This window comes from Euprymna scolopes, chromosome 43 (assembly GCF_053919585.1).
Source record: "Euprymna scolopes isolate OS-2025 chromosome 43, ASM5391958v1, whole genome shotgun sequence".
NCBI lineage: Eukaryota > Metazoa > Mollusca > Cephalopoda > Sepiida > Sepiolidae > Euprymna > Euprymna scolopes.
This window is the reverse complement of record NC_136524.1, coordinates 19,796,715-19,816,714: the sequence shown is the minus strand read 5'-3', so window position 1 is coordinate 19,816,714 and position 20,000 is coordinate 19,796,715. Positions and strand designations below refer to the sequence as shown.

The 20,000-nt window shown below is 33.4% G+C and overlaps 1 protein-coding gene and 1 pseudogene across 1 annotated transcript in view; both read right to left on the bottom strand.

The window, feature by feature from the left end:
* The window catches only part of LOC145268221 (uncharacterized), a 339,574-nt gene that overhangs the window by 98,646 nt on the left and 220,928 nt on the right, over positions 1-20,000 (bottom strand). The window lies entirely within an intron of this gene.
* Positions 1,071-1,207, bottom strand: LOC145268472 (U2 spliceosomal RNA; annotated as a pseudogene).

The window sequence follows — 20,000 nt, the reverse complement described above, 5'->3', positions numbered from 1 at the left end:
ATATTCTATATCAAGAAAAAATTTCCAACCCGTTTTGAATTCTTTGCCAATATAAGTTTTCTTTTGATCCTTCAAAACAGTTAATTTAAGCATGTGGTCGTCCTTCAAAGTGGATGCTCTAGGATGACCAGATCCAGATTTCCCTTTTACCAAGCGTTCGACTTCGAACCTTTGACCAATTTGCTTCACTGCAGAAAGAGAGGTTTTCACATTTTCTTTTCTTAAAATATCAAAAATCTGCTTGTAAGTCATTTTGGACTGCCTTAATCCTGCAATTCGTTTTTTTTTATATCCTCGCCAAGATGTGGTCTTACCATTTTTAGGATTAATTTTTTCACTTATTATTATTATATGCTATAATAATGATGATCTGCAAAATAGAAATTTTCAGTTAAAATTAACAAAAATTCATATAAAAAATATTGAAAAATCAATTCCTTCCTTTCATTCTTGGCCCATTTTTTTTGCTCATGAGTATATATATATATATATATATATATATATATATATATAAAGAGAAAGAGAGAGATAAAGAAATGATCAATAAAAATTGCTAGACACACATTGTTTGGTTAATTATTCTTTTTTGTGTTTTACGTTTATGTTTAATAATAGTCACACAACTTATTAAACAAATTTTAATTTTTTTCTTGAACTCTATAGTTTTTGTTTTTATTTATACTCTATACTTTTGTAGTCAGAAAAAAAAAAGGCTATGATTCACACATAAAAAATTGTTTCTAAGGAAAGCATGCCTAACACTTTGTTTTGAAGTTTTATATTAAAACAAGGCCGATAGCCATTAGTCGCATGCTCTCGTGTAATGAATGAATGTGTGAATGTAGGATTGACATGGAATTCTTAATAGATAAACTAAAATGACCGAAAAATGGGCTGAAATGACTTAAATAAATAAAAAGTAAATGACTTAGAATGACTTTAATGAACTTAAGGATGAATTGAATGACCTTAAGAATGCTTGAATGCTTAAAAAATAACTGGAATCCTCCAAAAACAACTTGAATGATCTGGAGAATATCTTGAATGTCTTTGAGACTGACTGGTTGTAAAGTGGGTGATCATTTTACATTAAATTAATACAGAAAAGTGATACCCCACTTTATATTACAAAGTTATAAACATAAGTACAGCATGTAGTAAGAACAGATACTACACTTTGATCTCGGCCAAAAAGCCAAGAAAAGAGTATTTATTTGCTCCCTCACCGAGCAAATTAGGCACAAGGCCGATTTTTAATGTGAGGAGTGAAGGGGAAATGGGGACCAACTCCCCGGGGAGTAGGGGAGCTGGATAGTGACAATTGGTGTGAAGGGTTGCCCCTACATTGACCAAGGTCTTATATGTGGGATTGCCCCCACATATGGTCTTTGCTTGCAGTATCTGTTCCGGCAGATACTACACTTTGATCTTGGCCAAAAGGCCAAGAAAAGCGGTATTTATTTGCTCCCCCACCGAGCAAATTAGGCACAAGGCCGATTCCCAATGCGAGGAGTGAAGGGGAAATGGGGACCAACTCCCCGAGGAGTAGGGGAGCCGGACAGCGACAACTAGCATGAAGGGCTGCCCCCACACTGATCAAGGTCCCACATGTGGGGCCGCCCCCACATATGCTCCCCGCCTGCAGCATCTGCCGGAACAGACACCACATTCCGATCCTAGCCAAAAGGCCAAGAAAAGCTTAAAAAGCTAAGAACAGCATCTATTAACAACAGACTTTGATCTTAACCAAAAAGGCCAAGCACAAAAGTGTTACGGACAGACCGACCGACTTATAGAGTTGCTTGCATGCGACTTAATATGATATTAAGGATGGAAAAATGGATATTTTACTGTGACAACTACTCAAGATTTTAAACATGCAAATTCAATAATTTATAGCCTGTCACATATGTATCTATAGCCAGCCACTAGATCAACCATTTATAGTCAGAAAAAAGGCTATAATACAGATATAAGCAAATGGTTGCCAATGAACCTGGCCTCAATGTTTTAAAAAAGTTTTATACAAATTTTACATTAAGGTTTGTAAAGTAAGTTATTTTTAATATGAGAGCACCTACTCATGATCTTAAATAATTCTTAGGCCATCGTTTATATAGCTATAGTCAGCTTCATATCATTTGGATTATTCAGAATATTGTGCTCATCTTGAGTGTTATTCATGTAACGTTTTGGTCGATGTAACCTCTGATCTCCTATCCACAAGGATCTGTAGCACAGTGGATAAAGTACTTGGTAAATTCAGTTGTAAGTTAAACTCTTCTGAAGATTGAAGGTTCAATCCTTAGTGTGGGTGACACAATTGCAAACTACTTCTCCCTAATCATGGCTGACGAAACGAGAACATGCTACCCCCGTGGATTAATTAAAAGGTTCTGTTTGAAATTCTGTGCAGATTCTTGAGTTCAACAAGATGCACCAATAGTAGGTTAGAAGCTACATCGGCTGAAACGTTGTAAAAATAACAGTCAAGATGAGAACATTAGTCAAAATAATACACATTATCATTGGTCACCTCAAAAATCAGAACCATATAGTAAACTTATAGACCAATAATTTATATATTTTTAATAAAATGTAAATAATTATTAATTTAAATAATTAAATAAGTTATATATCTATGCTATTAATAAAATTCTGTTTATTTATTTATGTGTGTGTGCATATATATATATATCAATAAAACTTTCGAACGGATGCACCGAATTGAAAAGTTCTTTTTTTTCTCTGAATGGTGTGACTCCGTAGATTTTCCTTATCCATATATGGTTCATAACAAACAACGCCGAGTCACACAAAAAACCTGAAATAATGGTTTTGGGGCCATTTCATGCAATTGTAAAAAAGGTTACCTGCCCATGTCAATGGAAGTTAGCACTGTCTGTATACAGTCGTGGTAACATCTTCCGGCATACGGACAGGACTTGTGGTGCAATGGATAATGCGTTTGACTATGGATCAGAAGATTCTAGGTTCGAATCCTGGCAAGTTCGTAATATTTTAACCATCATTTTACTCATCATTCTTACCCTTAGTTTGCTCATTATCCTTACCCTTAGTTAGGGTATTTTTGTTTTTCCAGTGATTTTGTTTTGTGCATATGGGAATTTCTCATACTCACAGGGTTCACAGGGTAAGTATTGATAGTAAGACGATGTTGAGTGTACTCGATTTTGTGTTTGATTCGGCATTGTGCGTTCTGACATGGCACAGCCGCTAGTTTTTAATAAATTGTATATAAAGTAATAATTTAAATAATTTATATATTTCTAATAAAATGTATATAGAGTAATATATATTCATATAAAGTAATAATTCTGTATGTGTGTGTCAGGCTAAAAATCAGAAACTACACAAAATACACTTATAAACCTTGCACTATCCAATTCAATGTGACCCGTGTGACTCTGAGAGTCTACTTAATGTTATGACCAAATTAGTGCATGATAAATATAAAAAAAAAAAAAAAAAAAAAAAAAATGGGGGGGGGGTAGATAGTCAGCTTTCTTTTATTTTCTTTCTATTATATTGAATGAGATATAACAGAAAGAAAGGTAGAGCGAGATAGGTGAAAGAGGTAGAGAGAGAGAGAGGTAGAGAGAGAGAGAGAGAGAGAGAAAGAGAGAGAGAGAGAGAGAGAGAGAGAGAGAGAGAGAGAGAGAGAGAGAGAGAGAGAGAGAGAGAGAGAGAGAGAGAAAATCAACAAGAAAAAAGAAAAAAAAACATAAAAGTTCACTTAGGGAGGCCCTAATCAGTATTCATCGATAAAGTATTCACAATGCTACTCGGCTACAGCCACTGCAGTCTTGTCAAGAAGGCCCAAAACTTTCTGCAACTAAGAAGGTATTCTGTGTGGCACTTACCGTGTATTACTCAAACAAGAAACACAAACCTGATCTCTGTTTTCTCAGTACCTGGACGTTTGCCACACCCATGTAAATACACATAGAGGAAACATAATCTCATTTTTTAAAGTGCCTTTTCCAGTAATACAGGTTATAATGAAAATAAACTAGACCACACATGACCCGTTGGGTCAGCATTTGCTATATCCCGGCTTCCTTCTCCTTCCTCTCCTTTCTCTTTTTTATCATTTATGTCATTTGTTTCTTGCAACGACTTATCTTATCAATCGCCTTTTATTCATGTCATTCGACTTTTTGAGACATCGTCCACTATGTACGATGAGAAGCAAGAAAAGATCCACACTTTTAATAATAAAAAAAGTTGGGTCAGTATTTGCAATATTTGTTTAGGGTGGAGTGGTGCTAGTATAATTGCAAGAATTAAAAGGAATTTTTTTTTTTACATGGAGGTTACCACTTATCAAGGCTCGGAAGCCACTTGGGGATAAGGGTTGTTGCGTGCACAATAATCAATGGGATAGTATCGTAGTAATTGTTAGGATTGGAGATTTGATAAAGTGTCTTACTTAAGGGGGCGATTGTTGGAGGAACAATGGAGGAAATTCAGGGAACTTTTGCCATAACTAATCAGCAGAGCATTACCACTATTGATTAGACATGTATACGCTAGCATGTGTATGCAGTGTGATGACTTATGGAAGTGAAACCTGGCCAGTAAGTGTTGAGGAGATACATGAAAAAAATGATATGAGAATGATAAGATAGATGTATAATATGAGTCTTTAGACCGGTTTAGATCTGATGACACCAGAGGAAGATTAATAAATCTGGATAGGATAGAAGATGTGTGCAGAACAGAAGACTTCGATGGTAAGGCCATATAAAAAGAAGGGATAAGAGTTCTTGGATTAGTAGATATAGAAAAATGAAAAAAGTACAGAAATCCAAAGGAAACACAGAAGGAAGTAATAAGAATTGGACTTGAAAGAAAGAGGGATAAATGAAGATCTGGCCAGAGATAACAGGTTAGTTTGGAAGTCAATTTCTAAAAGCTGCTCTATGCATGTAAAATGGATGTTAAACTGAATATATATGTATATATATATATATATATATATATATATATATATATATATATATATATATATATATAGATATATAGTCTAAAGAAGCTTTGAATAAAAAAAATGCAAAAATAAAAATATACACATTTTTTTTTTGAGAACTTTTAAATTGTCTGACGAGGACTTGTGGTTTTAACCAAGCATATATCCAAAACATTAGCATGTCCAGTGTCGCGATCATGTAAATTTGTCTCTCTCTCTGTCTCTCTATAGATATATACAACTCTAATTAGGCCCCGTTTCTTTTTAGATCCCGTGTTTTGTCCGAATGAAATGAAACTTTGGTCATAACTAGTTTATTATATTCAAAGCATCACATCAAAACACTAGGGTCTTTGGCCTTTTTTTCTCCGTTCTACAGCATATGTTCTAGATGGCGTCCATTTAGCTTTTTTTTTTTTTGGTCACCCTGTATATATATATATATATATATATATATATATATATGTGTGTGTGTGTGTGTGTGTGTGTGTGATGAGAATAATGGAAATAGTATTCTGACAAAATAGAGAAATAAAAAAAGAAGAAACCAAACCAAGTTATGTGTTCATCAACGTTTCGTCTTTATTTTACAATTTCCTATGGATGAATGAAATTAAGAAAACAAAACACCAGTACAAATATTTGAAAATATATATTCCATTTCAGAAACGAGAAATGTGGTTTCTTTTTTTTTTTTTCATCATTGGAAATTAAGAAAAATAAAAAATCTTATTCTCTTTCACAACTCTATGCGCCCCCCCCCCCATTACCTTTCTTTTGAATTTGCAACAACTTTTTTCGTTTCTAAAATGGAACCGGGTCATACATTTCATTACATCAAAAATATATTTTCTAATATTTGTACTGGTGTTTTGTTTTCTTAATTTCATTCATTCAGAGGAAGTCTTGAAATAAAGATGAAACGTTGATGAACACATAACTTGGTTTGTTCCTTTTTTATTTCTCTCTCTCTCTCTATATATATATATATATATAATGTATATATTAGTAAACCTGCAAAATTGATCTCAAACAAAAGTCTTCCCCTATGAATGAAAACAACCAATTCCCCAATCATCTACAAATCAATTTAACAATTAGAAATTAATTAACAACCAATTCCCCAATCATCTACAAATCAATTTAACAATTAAAAATCTAGATTACACTAATAACAACTAGCTAAAAAATTCTAACTACATCAACATATTCTACCGTAACCAGATGTATCCTAACTTTAAATTAGACAAAAAAGTTCAGAAAAACATAATACACAAGTATATATCTCCTGTCAATAGTAATATTTAAATCTTCATTTACTAGCAAGCCGCCTGGTACTACCTAGTTGTAAAGTATACTTCATCCATCCAGTGCGGCCCATGCTTTTGAGATGCGAATTTCGATATCTCTCTCTGTGGAAGCTATGTTGCTGCCCAGATACGTAAACTCAGCGACTTCTTTCAGTGTTGATCCAACTAGAGCCCTGATCTCTCCTTTCACATTGAAAGTCATAAACTTTGTCTTATCTGCATTAATGTGGAGACCAATGTCATTTGCAGCTTACGTAACAGTGTTTGCGCATTAGCAGTATTGTTTGTGAACAAAGCAATATCGTCTGCGTAATCTGCATCAGTTATGTGTGCTGATTGATGACGTCTGTTTCAATAGTCGCTGTGATTTGGAACTTATAAAAAAAGTGGTACATCAATAAATATATATATATGTGTATATATCTGTGCTAGTAGCCAAATGGAATATTGAAATGCTCAAACCTTTGGTTCTATGGGACAAAACTACATGAAAATTTGCAAGCTTTTTGAACTTTTTCTATGGGTAAAATTTTATGACAATTGGTAATAAAAAAACCCCTATATTTTCAAGCGAATAAAATATGCCGAAATTTGCCTACATTTGTATATATTTTGTATATACAGTGTCTTGCAGGCCAGCTTCAGGTTTGCTGCTTCAGTTGTCTCATCTGTGGCCTAATTTTTAAATGCAATAATTATTTTTATATATATATATATATATATATATATATATATATATATATATATATATATAAAAACATGTTTTTTATGTATATAAAAAACATGTTTTTATATATATAATATATTTTTTATATTCATATGAATATTTTCATCTTCAATTCTGCACAATTATGCATGACGTAGAAACTATACAGAAATAGAATTGAGTGCAATAGTAAAATGAAACCAATCAACTAATAAGAAACCATAAGAAATGAACGCTCAAATGCAAATTAGTTAACCTTCATAAAGTCACTTCCATATCCATAACTGAGTATATATTACAGGTTTTAAAATGGATGTCTGTGCAATAATTACATAAAAATGATGCAACAACAAAGTGAAAAGTTTTACAGATGGAATAAAGTACGATGGGAATTATAATAGTTTAACCACTGGCGATCACTTCCCATTCCGTTCAAGAAAAATGACTCTTTTCTTAGGTTGACCCTTACAATATATTAAGAAGTCCATTTTAGTAATTTTTAAAATAGAAAAAGTAGGCTTCTGATATTAATGCTAGAGCAGAAAAAAAAAGCCCAACTCTTGCCTCACAATTACACATACATTTGCCCCTGCAGAGGGTATCCTTTGTCTTTCGAGATTGAATGGATGCATCTAGAATGTGTACCCCTCACTTTAGTATATCCACAGAATAAAACAGCAATGAAAGAATACATTATTAACAGCAAATAGTTCTAGTGAGGGAATGTGTGTTGGTTGTTAATACGTACGATGCATGTAGAGAATTCATACATACATTTTGCGTACATTTATTTACATGTGTAATTGCCATACAAACTATTTCTTGTCTTGCCTCGGTCAACAAAGGAGAAAATATGATGCATGTCAATAAAGATACCAATTTTTTTTTTGCCAATCAGTTCTATCAAACTCTCTACCCAGGTTGTTCTACTATAAATATGGCTTCTATTACAGTATCCTTTCACACTTTCGTGGCAATATGCATTGTTTGGTGGGTTGAACAAAACAAACAACAAAAAACGGCATGTTTTGGGGGACAATCAGTGTATACAATCATTTGACTTGCTTTTCAGTTTGTTTTTGTTTGGCTATGTGTCTACCATGATTGAGTGTTGCTCAACTCTTTCATAATAATATGTGACTTATGGGTCACTTAATGTGATATATTGTCACACTTGTTGTGTTTCTTGATCAAGAAAATAAAGGGTGTGATGCATGTCACTAAAAAAGCCAATTACTTCTAGGCCAATCAGTGCCTATAAGTATTCAGTTTGCTTCTCAATGTGTTTTCATTTGGCCGTTTGTCCACCATGATTGAGTGCTGCTCTGAAAAGTTTCATGGTAATCTGTGACTTACGTGACAAAGTGATATATTAGAATTCGATATACTGACGAAAGAAAACATTATCATTTCTTTCTTTATATATCAATCAACTAACAATTGTAAAAATTAGCAATATACAGTTCACACTGACCTATTCTATTGGGATGTTAGTAGGCAATGGCAAAAATAGCTGAAATCGAGATGGAATTCACTATTTGGTGTGAGGGAGGCAGCGAAAAAAATAACTTTTTTCCTAAACTTAAACCACTTTCATCTAAGATAGTCAAAATGAATAGAAATACATCAAATGGTCATGCATGTGGGAAGGAGACACGAAGTCATTCTTTAATGAAACAAAAGTCATTAAACATAATCAGGAATCGTTTGGAATCTTAGCCTTCACAGGAAAGTTAACATTTTCAGCTCTCAGAAAGAACTGTGATTAGGAAGACAAGAGAAAGAAGAAATAAAACACAAGAAGAAAGAAAGAAAAAAGTGAAAAAAAAAAAAATGGGAGAAAGAGAAAGCGAAATAAAATACAGCCAAATAATGACAGAAAAAAATAAGGTAGTAAGACTTCAGGTAGAAATCAACATTTTCTTATTACAAGAAAAAAAAAAAAGAAGTCGATTTTGACCAAAAGGAATGCTTCATGAATTTAAGCAGAAATCTGCCTTTTCTGGATTAAAAAAAGTAGAATTCTACTTAAAAGCAGAAAACTCGCATTTGCACTCTATATTTAGAAATCTTTGTCTTGCATACTTATTTATTATTAAAATGTGAACGAGATCAAATAACGGCAACTCCAGCATGGAAGGATGCTGCCATATCAGTATTATCAGTCGAGGATGCTGAAACTGGTTGGTATAGTATCCTTTTGATGATGCCACTGCCTAGATCCAAGAGTGGAGCTGCTAGCTATGAAGCACCTCAGTGTTTGATAATTTTATAATGAAAACAGCTTGAAAAGGCAACCCAGAAAGATGAGACAAAGAAGAGAGATGTTTGACATGATGCTGAGAAAAAATGGGTTTGCTCCCCAGATTTAGGATAATGATTGCAACAATGATAATAAAGAGAAATTAAGGGATCAATACAGATGGATAACACAAAAAATGGACTCGGAATAGAATAGATAATGACAATGAACATGTAACAGGTTTTGAATATTGTGGGAAGGCAGTTCACTTAGGTGTCAGAATTCACCAGAGTAAGTGCAGTAGAAAAGATGTTTAGCAGTGTAGATCAACAAATCGTGATTAACCGCAATGGGATAGGAATGCTGAATCTTGTAAGTGTATTCCCAGTAATTACTGCTTTTCATAGTTGTTGTCGCAGCACGTTTTTGGCCAACTAAACCTCTGGCCTGCTTTGGTAGTAAGATTGGTCACCTGGAACTGTAGAGATTCAACACCTTTATCCACTGTGCCAATAAAAACTAATATATAAATCATGAGACGTTAAGAATAATTCCTCAGTATTCAAACCATGGTCAGAAGAAACTGTTGCTGAAGCAGGATAAGATGATGGATAAGATAATAAACGAAAGAAAATGAAAAATTAGGTGTTCAAAAGTTTGGAAGAAATTGCAGTTGGGAAAAATGAAAGGAAAAACTGATGAAAAGTCGGAAAAACTATCGGAGACAATATGCGAAAAGGGAAGAAAATGATTCAGGTTAGAGAAACAGAAGAAAGAGAATAAAGATAAGGAAAGGACATCAAGGTCAATGAAGTGAAAAGAAAAATTAAAATCACGGTGGATCAAGGCAGAAGAATACAAAAAGGAAGGATTAAAAGTGTTCTATGAAGAAATAAAGAAACACAGAGTGGAAGGGAAGGAAAGCAGAATGGAAAAGAGAAAAGAACAAGTGATGAGAAGAATTTTTTGAAAGATCCATACAAAAAAAAAAAACAAAAAAAAAAAAAAACTTTGATGAAAGCAAAAGTGGAAAACTAGAATGCTTGAAAGAACTAGAGGAACATTTGAAAAAAAAAACCCATAAAAAACAACAAAGAAAAAACTACAGATCCAAAGGAAGAATTACCAAACATCAATAGCCTAATGAAACCCATGGCACTGGGAAGAAAATTCAATATAGAAAACTTGAGAAATAAAGAAGTAGATGATTTTGTAAAAAAAGCCAAAGCAAAAAGCATAACATGTGGCCGCAGCCAAGATTGAGTTCACTACATGAGTTTGTAGTGTAATTCAAATCTTGTCCATAGCTGAATACTTGATGCTTTGCCCATCAAGAGTATTTTTTAATTCTGATGCCATCACTAGATGGGTTGCCTACAACAGTTTAAGAGAGGCCCATCTAACCTCGAGTGAAGGATAGACTGCACCAGTTTCCCAACCTGGTATTTTACCTCATAGTACATACAACACCTCGCCTTCCCAAATGGTCACCCACCTGGTACTGGTCAGGCTCAACGTTGCTTAACTTTGGTGATCTGGCAAGAACTAGTGTGTCAATGAGATTGTGCTGCATAAGCCAGAGCAATGACTACATCATGAAACGATGGTGTACTCATTATAAAGTTTATAAATAGTGTTTAGAATTCTGAATGGGATTATTTCTGCTAATTAGAGAATTGTGGAGAAAATAGATGTTGCTGAGAGGATGAATATAGTAAAAGGAGCTGTTGACTATGAAGCATCACAGTGTTCAATATTTCTAGATTATATTTCCATTGTATGCAAACTCTATGCATAAAATGGGTAGTGGAAATAAGAAAATCATCAATATGCTAAAACACTTTCTGGACGAATCAATGAAACCAAGCCCTTTCAAGTTGCATTTGAAAATGAAACAGTGTTCACGCTAATTACAATGCAAATTTCTATAAAGAGGATTTTTTTCCCAAATGATGAACAATAAAACAATCTGTTTACTACATAAGTTGTTAGCATTAGTCCTATATGTGAAGTTGGTTTTGTACAGGCTAGCATTCACATTGCTTAACCAATCATCGCCAAACTTGGTCAAAATATCAGTCATGGCCTACCTTAGAACTGGTTTAATTTTGGAATATCTAGGTCAAAGGTCAAGGTCATAGAAAAAGTGATAGTAATAACTTTGGTTCTATTCATTGTAGAGACTCACAACTTGGTCCATATTGTAAAGCCAATGAAATCTTGTATCTCGTATTTAGACAGAATTCCAACTACAGATTTTTAAAAATTGATGAATGAATCTGATGCTCTTTGATAACAATAGCCATCATGCAAAAATTTCAGATAAACAGTTTTTTGAATTATCAATGTTTTTATGACTTTGGGAATACTTTATATACTATAGAGAGAGAATTTTAGCCAATCTTTACATAGTCAGGTGGAAGTATTTTAATTTAAATTGACTGACTTGCATACTCTAGAGATCTTCACAACATACTTGAAAACAAACCTGCACCAGCGATCACGATCATATGTCAGTCTTTCAACAATCAGGAGCGATATGCCAGTTTCAACCCTTATCTAGTCCACCCATCTCTGTGATGGTCCTCCTGAATCTTTCATGGATGAATTTTTTTTTATATGATGTCTTTATATACATGGAGTTTGGAAGTTGGGAAATCATATCCAAAACTACATTTATATTTCTTTTATCAGATAATGTTGTTGATAGATCTTTTAATAATAAGTCTGTTTATGATATCTGATTTTAGTCCATCTAACAAGGATGATTATTAAGCATTTAATTTCAAAAACATTGTACGATGGTAAGTGATATTAATAATTCACTCACTCAACTAGTTAAGAGGTTATCTTAACTGGTTTGAGTTTCCCTCACACAAAAAACAACTATTAAACTTATTTCAGATATCTGTATTTCTTAGTTTCACAAAAATTACTGAAAATGATGTAGTTTGCTTGAAGCACTGTCTACCGTGTATATAAAGGTAATTTATAAAAGACAATGCAAATCAGAGGTGTAACGGATCGCAACAAACTGAAGCAAATCAAACCGTATAAAGGTGGAACAAGCTATGTAAATTAACCTTTTAATACAATTAGCAGGGAGACGCTCGACCTTGCCAGTTGTAAAATATACTCAATATTTTTTAATTCATATAGATTTCGTTATTACAAGGCCAATTCTCCATTGAATTCAGCCCAGCCTTGACAGTTGTGTTTTAAATCCTTCCATTTCTTTTTTCTACGCACATCTTATCTTTCTTTTAATAATATTCCCTTTTCCTTGTGAATTATTCCACGGATCTATGACTTACTTGTAGTTTCATTAAATACTTTTGCAAGCAAAATCCGATCCCGCATTTTGTTAAATCTGATGAGAAGGAAAGTATTTCTTCGAAACTCTGTGGATTAAGGACTATTCACTTATTTTGTGCTTCCCTTTTTAAAATTAAATATGCTTTAAACTCTTTTTCAAACTGTTTTTTAACATGTTTTATTAACTATATATATATATATATATATATATATATATATATATATATATATTTTATTTTTTATTATTACATTTTCACACCAAACAAGGCACATTGCCACTTTGGTGTAGGAGACTACTATCAGGGGCAGCAACTACTGGGCCACTATCTAGGGATTTGGGCAGCAAGATGTCGGTTCATGTTACACTTGAACTTCTGCATGTCAGTACGGTTGGGGAAGCAGGACCTGGAATGGAATTCCAGAGTCTAGCGGTTTTGGGGAAGAAACTACTGGAGTAGAAAGATCTTTTACATCTAGGGATCTCTACTGCGTGGGGGTGGAATTTAGCTGCCTGTCGGGTTTGTTTAGGGTGTCTATGTCGTGGGGGCACAAGGGTCTGCAGTTCGTCAGAGCATTCACCATTAAAATACTTGTAAAACAGGCAGAGGGATGCAACGTTTCATCGATGGGACAGAGGCTGACGCTTAGACGCCAGTTCAGGGCCTATCAGATTGGCGACTCTCTTTTGAACCTTGTCTAGGAGCGAGAGACTAGCAGCGGATGCACCAGCCCAAATGTGACAGCAATACCCCATACATGGGCGAATGGTGGCCTTATAGTGGTACAGGATACTTTCAGGTGTCAGTAGTTTTCTAGCACGGTAGAGAGAGCTTACCTTCTTCGCAGTGGCCCTAGCAATGTTTTCAATGTAATTGTTCTAACTCATGTTTCTTGCGAATGTTAGGCCAAGCAGTTTGAAAGATGTATTCTCAGATAGGGAGTGACTGGCCATTGCTATTGGTGGCAGAGAAGGTTTCTTGTAATTATTGAAGGAAACCGGTTTAGTCTTTGCAGCATTGAATGTGACCATCCATTTATGTTCCCATTCCACTACAGATTGGATGTCATCCTCTAGTGTTTTTGCCATTTTTTTAAGTTATGTGTTCATGCCTGTTATAGAGTGTGGTGTCATCAGCATATATACCCATCTCAGAGGCAGTTTTGTCGGGGAGGTCATTAATAAATATTAGGAATAACAGAGATCCAAGGATAGACCCCTGAGGCACTCCCGCATTTATATCATATTGTTTAGATGTATGACCGTTGAGGACAACCTGGATTTTTCTCTTATCTAAGAAGGATTTAATTATGTTAAGTATTCTACCAGTGATACCGTATGATCTAATTTTCCTGAGGAGACCCTGATGCCATACTCTGTCAAAAGCCTTAGATATATCTAGAGCTACCGCTCTGCCCTCCCCTGCTTTGTCCAGTGAATGGTATATACGTTCAGAGATTACAGTGAGGATGTCTGCGGTGGAACGGGCTTGTCTAAATCCATATTGTTTTTCAGTCAGAAATTTAGCATCTGTAAGGTGACGGACTAGAGCATGGTTTATTAGGGTCTCAAATAGTTTGGCGAAAAGTGGGAGGAGGCTAAGGGGGCGATCATTTGATGGGTCGGTTCTTTCGCCAGAATTCTTGAATACTGGTACCACAGAAGCAGTTTTCCAACAGCCCGGAAAGCATGATTCATTAAGGCATTTGATGTAGAGTTTGGAGAGAACTGGAGCTACTTTGGCTGAGCACTTTTTTAATAGCACGGCTGAGATGAGATCAGGCCCACATGCTTTTGAGGTGTCAAGGTTTTTTTATAATAGCATGCAACTGAGCAGGGGTAATTTTTAGATCGTCTAACGTGGCGTCTGTCCGCAAAGGAAAGTCAGGCAGGGGGTGGTTGGAAGGGTCCAGTGTGGAGTTGGAGGCAAACCGGCTGGCAAGCATATTAGCCTTGTCGATTGCTGAGCAAACAACCTTGTAATTGTTGGTTAGTGGGGGAATTGTTGATTGCCCATTATTTACTACACTGTTGTAGATTTTTCAGAAGTCACCAGTTCCTGATTTTTGTGCTTCAATGCGTTTTTTAGTGGTTTCAAGAAATTCTCTCTTAGCTGTCGCTATTTCCTTCTTAACGTTACTTCTAGCTTCTATATACTTCTGTCTGTTTGAACTGGACTTATGTCGGTTAAATCTGCAGTATGCATGCTGCCTTTGAGCAATGGCAGTTGTGCAAGTAGAAGTAAACCATTGGGGAGAGTGGGGCTTGCTATAAAATTTCCGCATAGGTACATGTGTTTCAATTGCTGTTTTGAACCATTTAGTGGTCTCATTTGCACACTGTTCAGCAGGAAGAGAAAAAATATTTCCCCATTGTGTATATTTAGGCAGCATTTTCTTATTTAGACAAATATTATTGAATAGCACGGAGTTATTCTGTTTTACAATTTTCCTTTTTATCTTCTCCAATCTCAGAATAGTCCTTTTTGTGTTCTTCTTGAAATTGTATAAGTTGGATCCATAATCACAAGCGCTTTCGACAGAAGTGCTTCTATCATCCTCAGGCATATTGTAGAAATAAATGTAGAAATTGTTTTTTAAATTATATATATATATATATATATATACATTTTTTCATAGTCACGTGGTAGCTTGTTACAAGTTAGGTGAGCAGACATTTTTTTTAATATTAAATATATTTATACACACACACACACACACACACACACACACACACACACACACACACACACACACACACACACACATTCAAAACTTATCCCAAACATTTCAAAACGTTTCGGCTGCACTCATAATTAATATTATTTATCTGAAGCTTCTTTGTTTTAATGATGTACAACGCCTACATTTCTCTCACTCTGCAATACTCTTGTATTTTCTACCATAATTCTTTGAAATTCCGAATGGTGGCAGCCATGTCCCTTCAAATGTTGTGATATGGAGCTAGAGTCAGAGAGGTGGAGAGTCAATCTTCGCGACAATGTGTTAGTTGTTGAACCAATCTAGCTACTAGTATTGGAGATACACTCTCCTATTGGGCAGTTGAATACAAATAAAAATTGTAAAACTGAATAACTCCGTGCTATTCAATAATATTTGTCTATATATATATATAGTACTGATTTCAAAAGTTAAAAAATGACTTGGGTGCCATCAGCTAGAATCAAAACCAAAACATTTAGCATTCTAGTTGCGTTCCCTCATTTAATGCTCCAGTAACGTTCATTACCATTTGAAATAACCTGATAGATAGATAAGAAAGTTATAAGATGAAGACACTTTTACCTACGATTATTTTACTCATGTGCAAACTAATAGAAATGTCAAAATAGAAATGTCAAAATAGAAATGTCAAAATAGAAATGAACATTTCAACTTGCAGATGTATGTCTGTATATTCATCCATCCAAACAAAGATTTTATTTGTTATAAATCATCCCTGCTGTATGATTACTATTTCCTGTTAATTTCAGTGTCATGTGACCAGTAGTTTAAGTATTTAAATATTTATATACAGGCAGACACACATACATACATCTATTGTTTAATTTATATAGAAATATATGCATTTTTTTTTTGCATTATGTCTTAATTTGTTTCAGTTTGTACCGATCTGTTATAGCTCTGAATTGTATTGCCTTTGATAAATTATATATATATATATATATATATATATATATATATATATATATATATATATATAGATATATATATGAATTAATCTCTATGATAGGGGAAATAATGGTTTCCACTTAAGATAAAGCATTACTCTTCTATATAGGTAGGATAAGCATAAACAAGAACACATAAGTGCTATAATTTATCTCTTTCTCTCTCTCTCTCTCTATATATATATATATATGGCGGAAAAATAAAAATTTGTTACCTTAAAGAAACAACACTACAGCTTTATTTTAAAACTTTTATTATAAAATCAATTCAGGCAACTTGATTATGTAGTAGAGCTGACATTGGTTCAATGTAACCACTTCCGCTCTCAATCATTACCTCAATACATGTCTGGAACTGGGAGCATGTTTTTTTCATAAGTGCCAGCGGAAGCTCGGCGAATACTCGGCAGATGATGACAATCAGGCTGGCTTCAGTGTTGTGGGAGGTCATGTTGGTGATGTTCTCAATGTATGACCAAACAAAGTAATCCAGTGGGTTCAGGTTGAGGAAGGAGGAGGGCCAGTGAGAGAAGGGTATAAAGTTGTAGCAGACCTTCTGAAGCTAAGCCTAAGTTTCTTTGGACTTGTGGGCCAGTGCCAAGTCCTGCTGCCAAACCCAGGGTCTGCCAGTAGCCACCTGATTGCACCAAGGGATCACCATACTCTTCAGCACATCTAGGTACACTTTGGTGTTAACTTTCAAGCCGACTTCGAAGATGTGAGGTGGCATGATGTGGCCTTCACATCAAAGACCATAATTGTGGTCGGAAACTCTATTTGAGTTGTGCCCTCCAGCGTTGAACCATCTGGATTTGCATTTAAGGGTGTTGGCTATGGTCTTATTGCTATAACTTGGATCGGTAGAGAGTATGAGTTGTACAGCAGTGCATTTCCGATCCTGCTCGTTGAACATTGTGTCACTTTCAGACATGATAGAGGGCTCCTATCGCACTTCTATTTGTATAAAACCGCCCAACTAGTAGATAGTCTGCAACAAAAAAACGAAAACCGGTTTTCATCAAACAGGAATAGAATTATGTAATCTTTTCTAGGGCGACAATTTTATTGTTCCACTTTGTATATTATCAGAGCAAGTCTCAGCAGAATAGTGTTAACAGTTCTGAGAACTGATCATTGGGGAAAGCATGTCTATGCACATTCAATAGCCGTGATACATGTAACAGGTGCCCATGGATGACTATCTATACACTTATACATTGTTTTTTTTTGTGTCACAGCTTATCAGTATGGCTAAAAAAGCAAATACTTCAAGACTGTTTTTAGAATGCTATTAGCACAAACATACTGCAGTGAGCGAAATCTACATGCTTTATTGAACATTGCAACATCCGAGAAGGCTCTATTCTTGTAACTACTTCATTTCCTTTCATTATTTCAAACAAAATTGAAACAAAATTATTAAAACGAAAAGTTGTTTGCATAGCTCATGAGTTTAATGAGAAAATAAAAACAAATACTATGAAATATAATATATATATAATATACATGCATATATATAATATATATATAATGTATATATAATGTATATGTATATATATATAATGTATATATAATATATATGTATATATATATGTATATATATATAATATATAATATATATATAATATATAATATATATATAATATATATATAATATATATGTATATATATAATATATATATATAATATATATAATATATATATAATATAATATATATATATAATATATATATAATATAATATATATAATATATATATAATATAATATATATATATAACATACATATATATAATATATATATAATATAATATATATATATAACATACATATATATAATATATATAATAATATATATAATATATATATGATATATATATAATATATATATATAAATAATATAAATATATATATATAATATATATAATATTTATATAGAATAATATATATAATAATATATATATAATAATATATATATATATAATATATATATATATAATATATATATATATATATATATATAGTAAGTTATAAAATTAACTTAAGCTACACAGAATAATCCATGTTTCATCCACGCTAGGATTCATCAGGCTTTATATACACACCTTCTATTGAGTTTTTAGTTAGCCAATCAGCTTTCTTGTATCCACCGCATCCTTTCCTAATCAGCCAATGAGCAGGCACTTACAGGACAAAGGCCCAATTCACCCATTCCTTTGTGTGTTCTATTTAACGTAGATATCTAGTGTCCTGACCTCTTTTAAATCTAGTTTAAATGTTTTATTTTTTTTTATATGATAAATATATATATATATATATATATATACATATATATATATATTTGTGTGATAGTTTATGCATATACATGTTTATTTATTTATTTATTTTATTTGTGTATTTTCTACTGTTATTGTTAGTTTTTTAAATTATTTTGTATCTCTATCCTAGAGTAAATTTCATCCTGTGAACACAGTTGTTCGCTATTTCTCTCCTACAGTTTAATAGATGTTGGGGTTCTTTAAAATATAGGATAGCAAATTTTTCATGAAGGCATAATCTACATGGATCGTCTAGGTCTCTAACTGTGTTTGCCTGTCTTACTATTTTCCATTCCACTACCGGCAAATGTCCGCTTTCCTTGAATTCCCAGTATTTGTTTGTTAGAATTGTTTTCATACGGTGTTTTTTATTATTGAATGTACTTTTGTGGTCATAATATCGAGTTTTGAAATCTAAGGAAGTCATACCTATGTAATATTTCTCGTTATTCGGGCTTTCTTTCGCAAATATTGTGGCCTGGTAAACTATGCTTTTGGTTAGACATTTATTTTGAAGTGGACAAAGTGTGCGGTATGTACAGTTGCAGTTATCTTGTTCGTTATTAGTATTTTAATATTTATTTCTAGTATTGTTCGGAGTTGACTTATTATTATTATTATTATTATTATTTCTACCAGTTACATGTGTCTTTTGTGTTAATTTTAGTTTTTTCATGGTGTTCACTTTTTTCTATTGTTTATTTTGCTGTTGTTTTCATTGCTTTTATTTAATATTTTCTTATGTGCTTTAATTATCTCTAAATTTTTGCAGCAGCTGTAGGATAACTTTGTTATTTTTATTGAAAATTTTGCATAAGGGATTGGTTGCGGAAAAGTCTAGAAATTTCTTGCCAAGTTTTGTTTTTAACATTTGATTGTATGGCGCTGTATACCAGATTATATTTCTTTTTCTTTTAATTTTATTATAGTTATTGGTGTTTTGTTGCTTATATTTGATATCAATATTTTTGTATTCACTATTTTTTAGGGCTGTTTCATAGATAGTGGTTGACGTGTTAAATACATTTTCATCGCTGAGTCTACTCATGATCAAGTTAGGAATCTCTTTTATAATTGATGGTGAGTGATTGGACTTAAGGTTGACGTATATTGGATTAGCGTTATCTTTTAAGTAGGGTTCATATGTGTTTTTATCTAAATTTAACGTGACGTCCAGGAAGTTTGTTATTTTGATGTTAGCTAATACGTCTACTTTTAGGCCCAATTTTTTCATTTCCTTGTATATTATTTTCTTAAAGTTATCTCCCTTGACTGTTGAAGCCTTTTATTATAGCTAGTCCATCATCTCTATATAGGCCGATAACCGTAGTATCAAATATGCTTGTGAGGGTATATAGAATGAATAATCCCACAAGATCTGATGCCTAAGCAGAATCCAGGTAACCCATTGCCAAATCAAACAAATTTT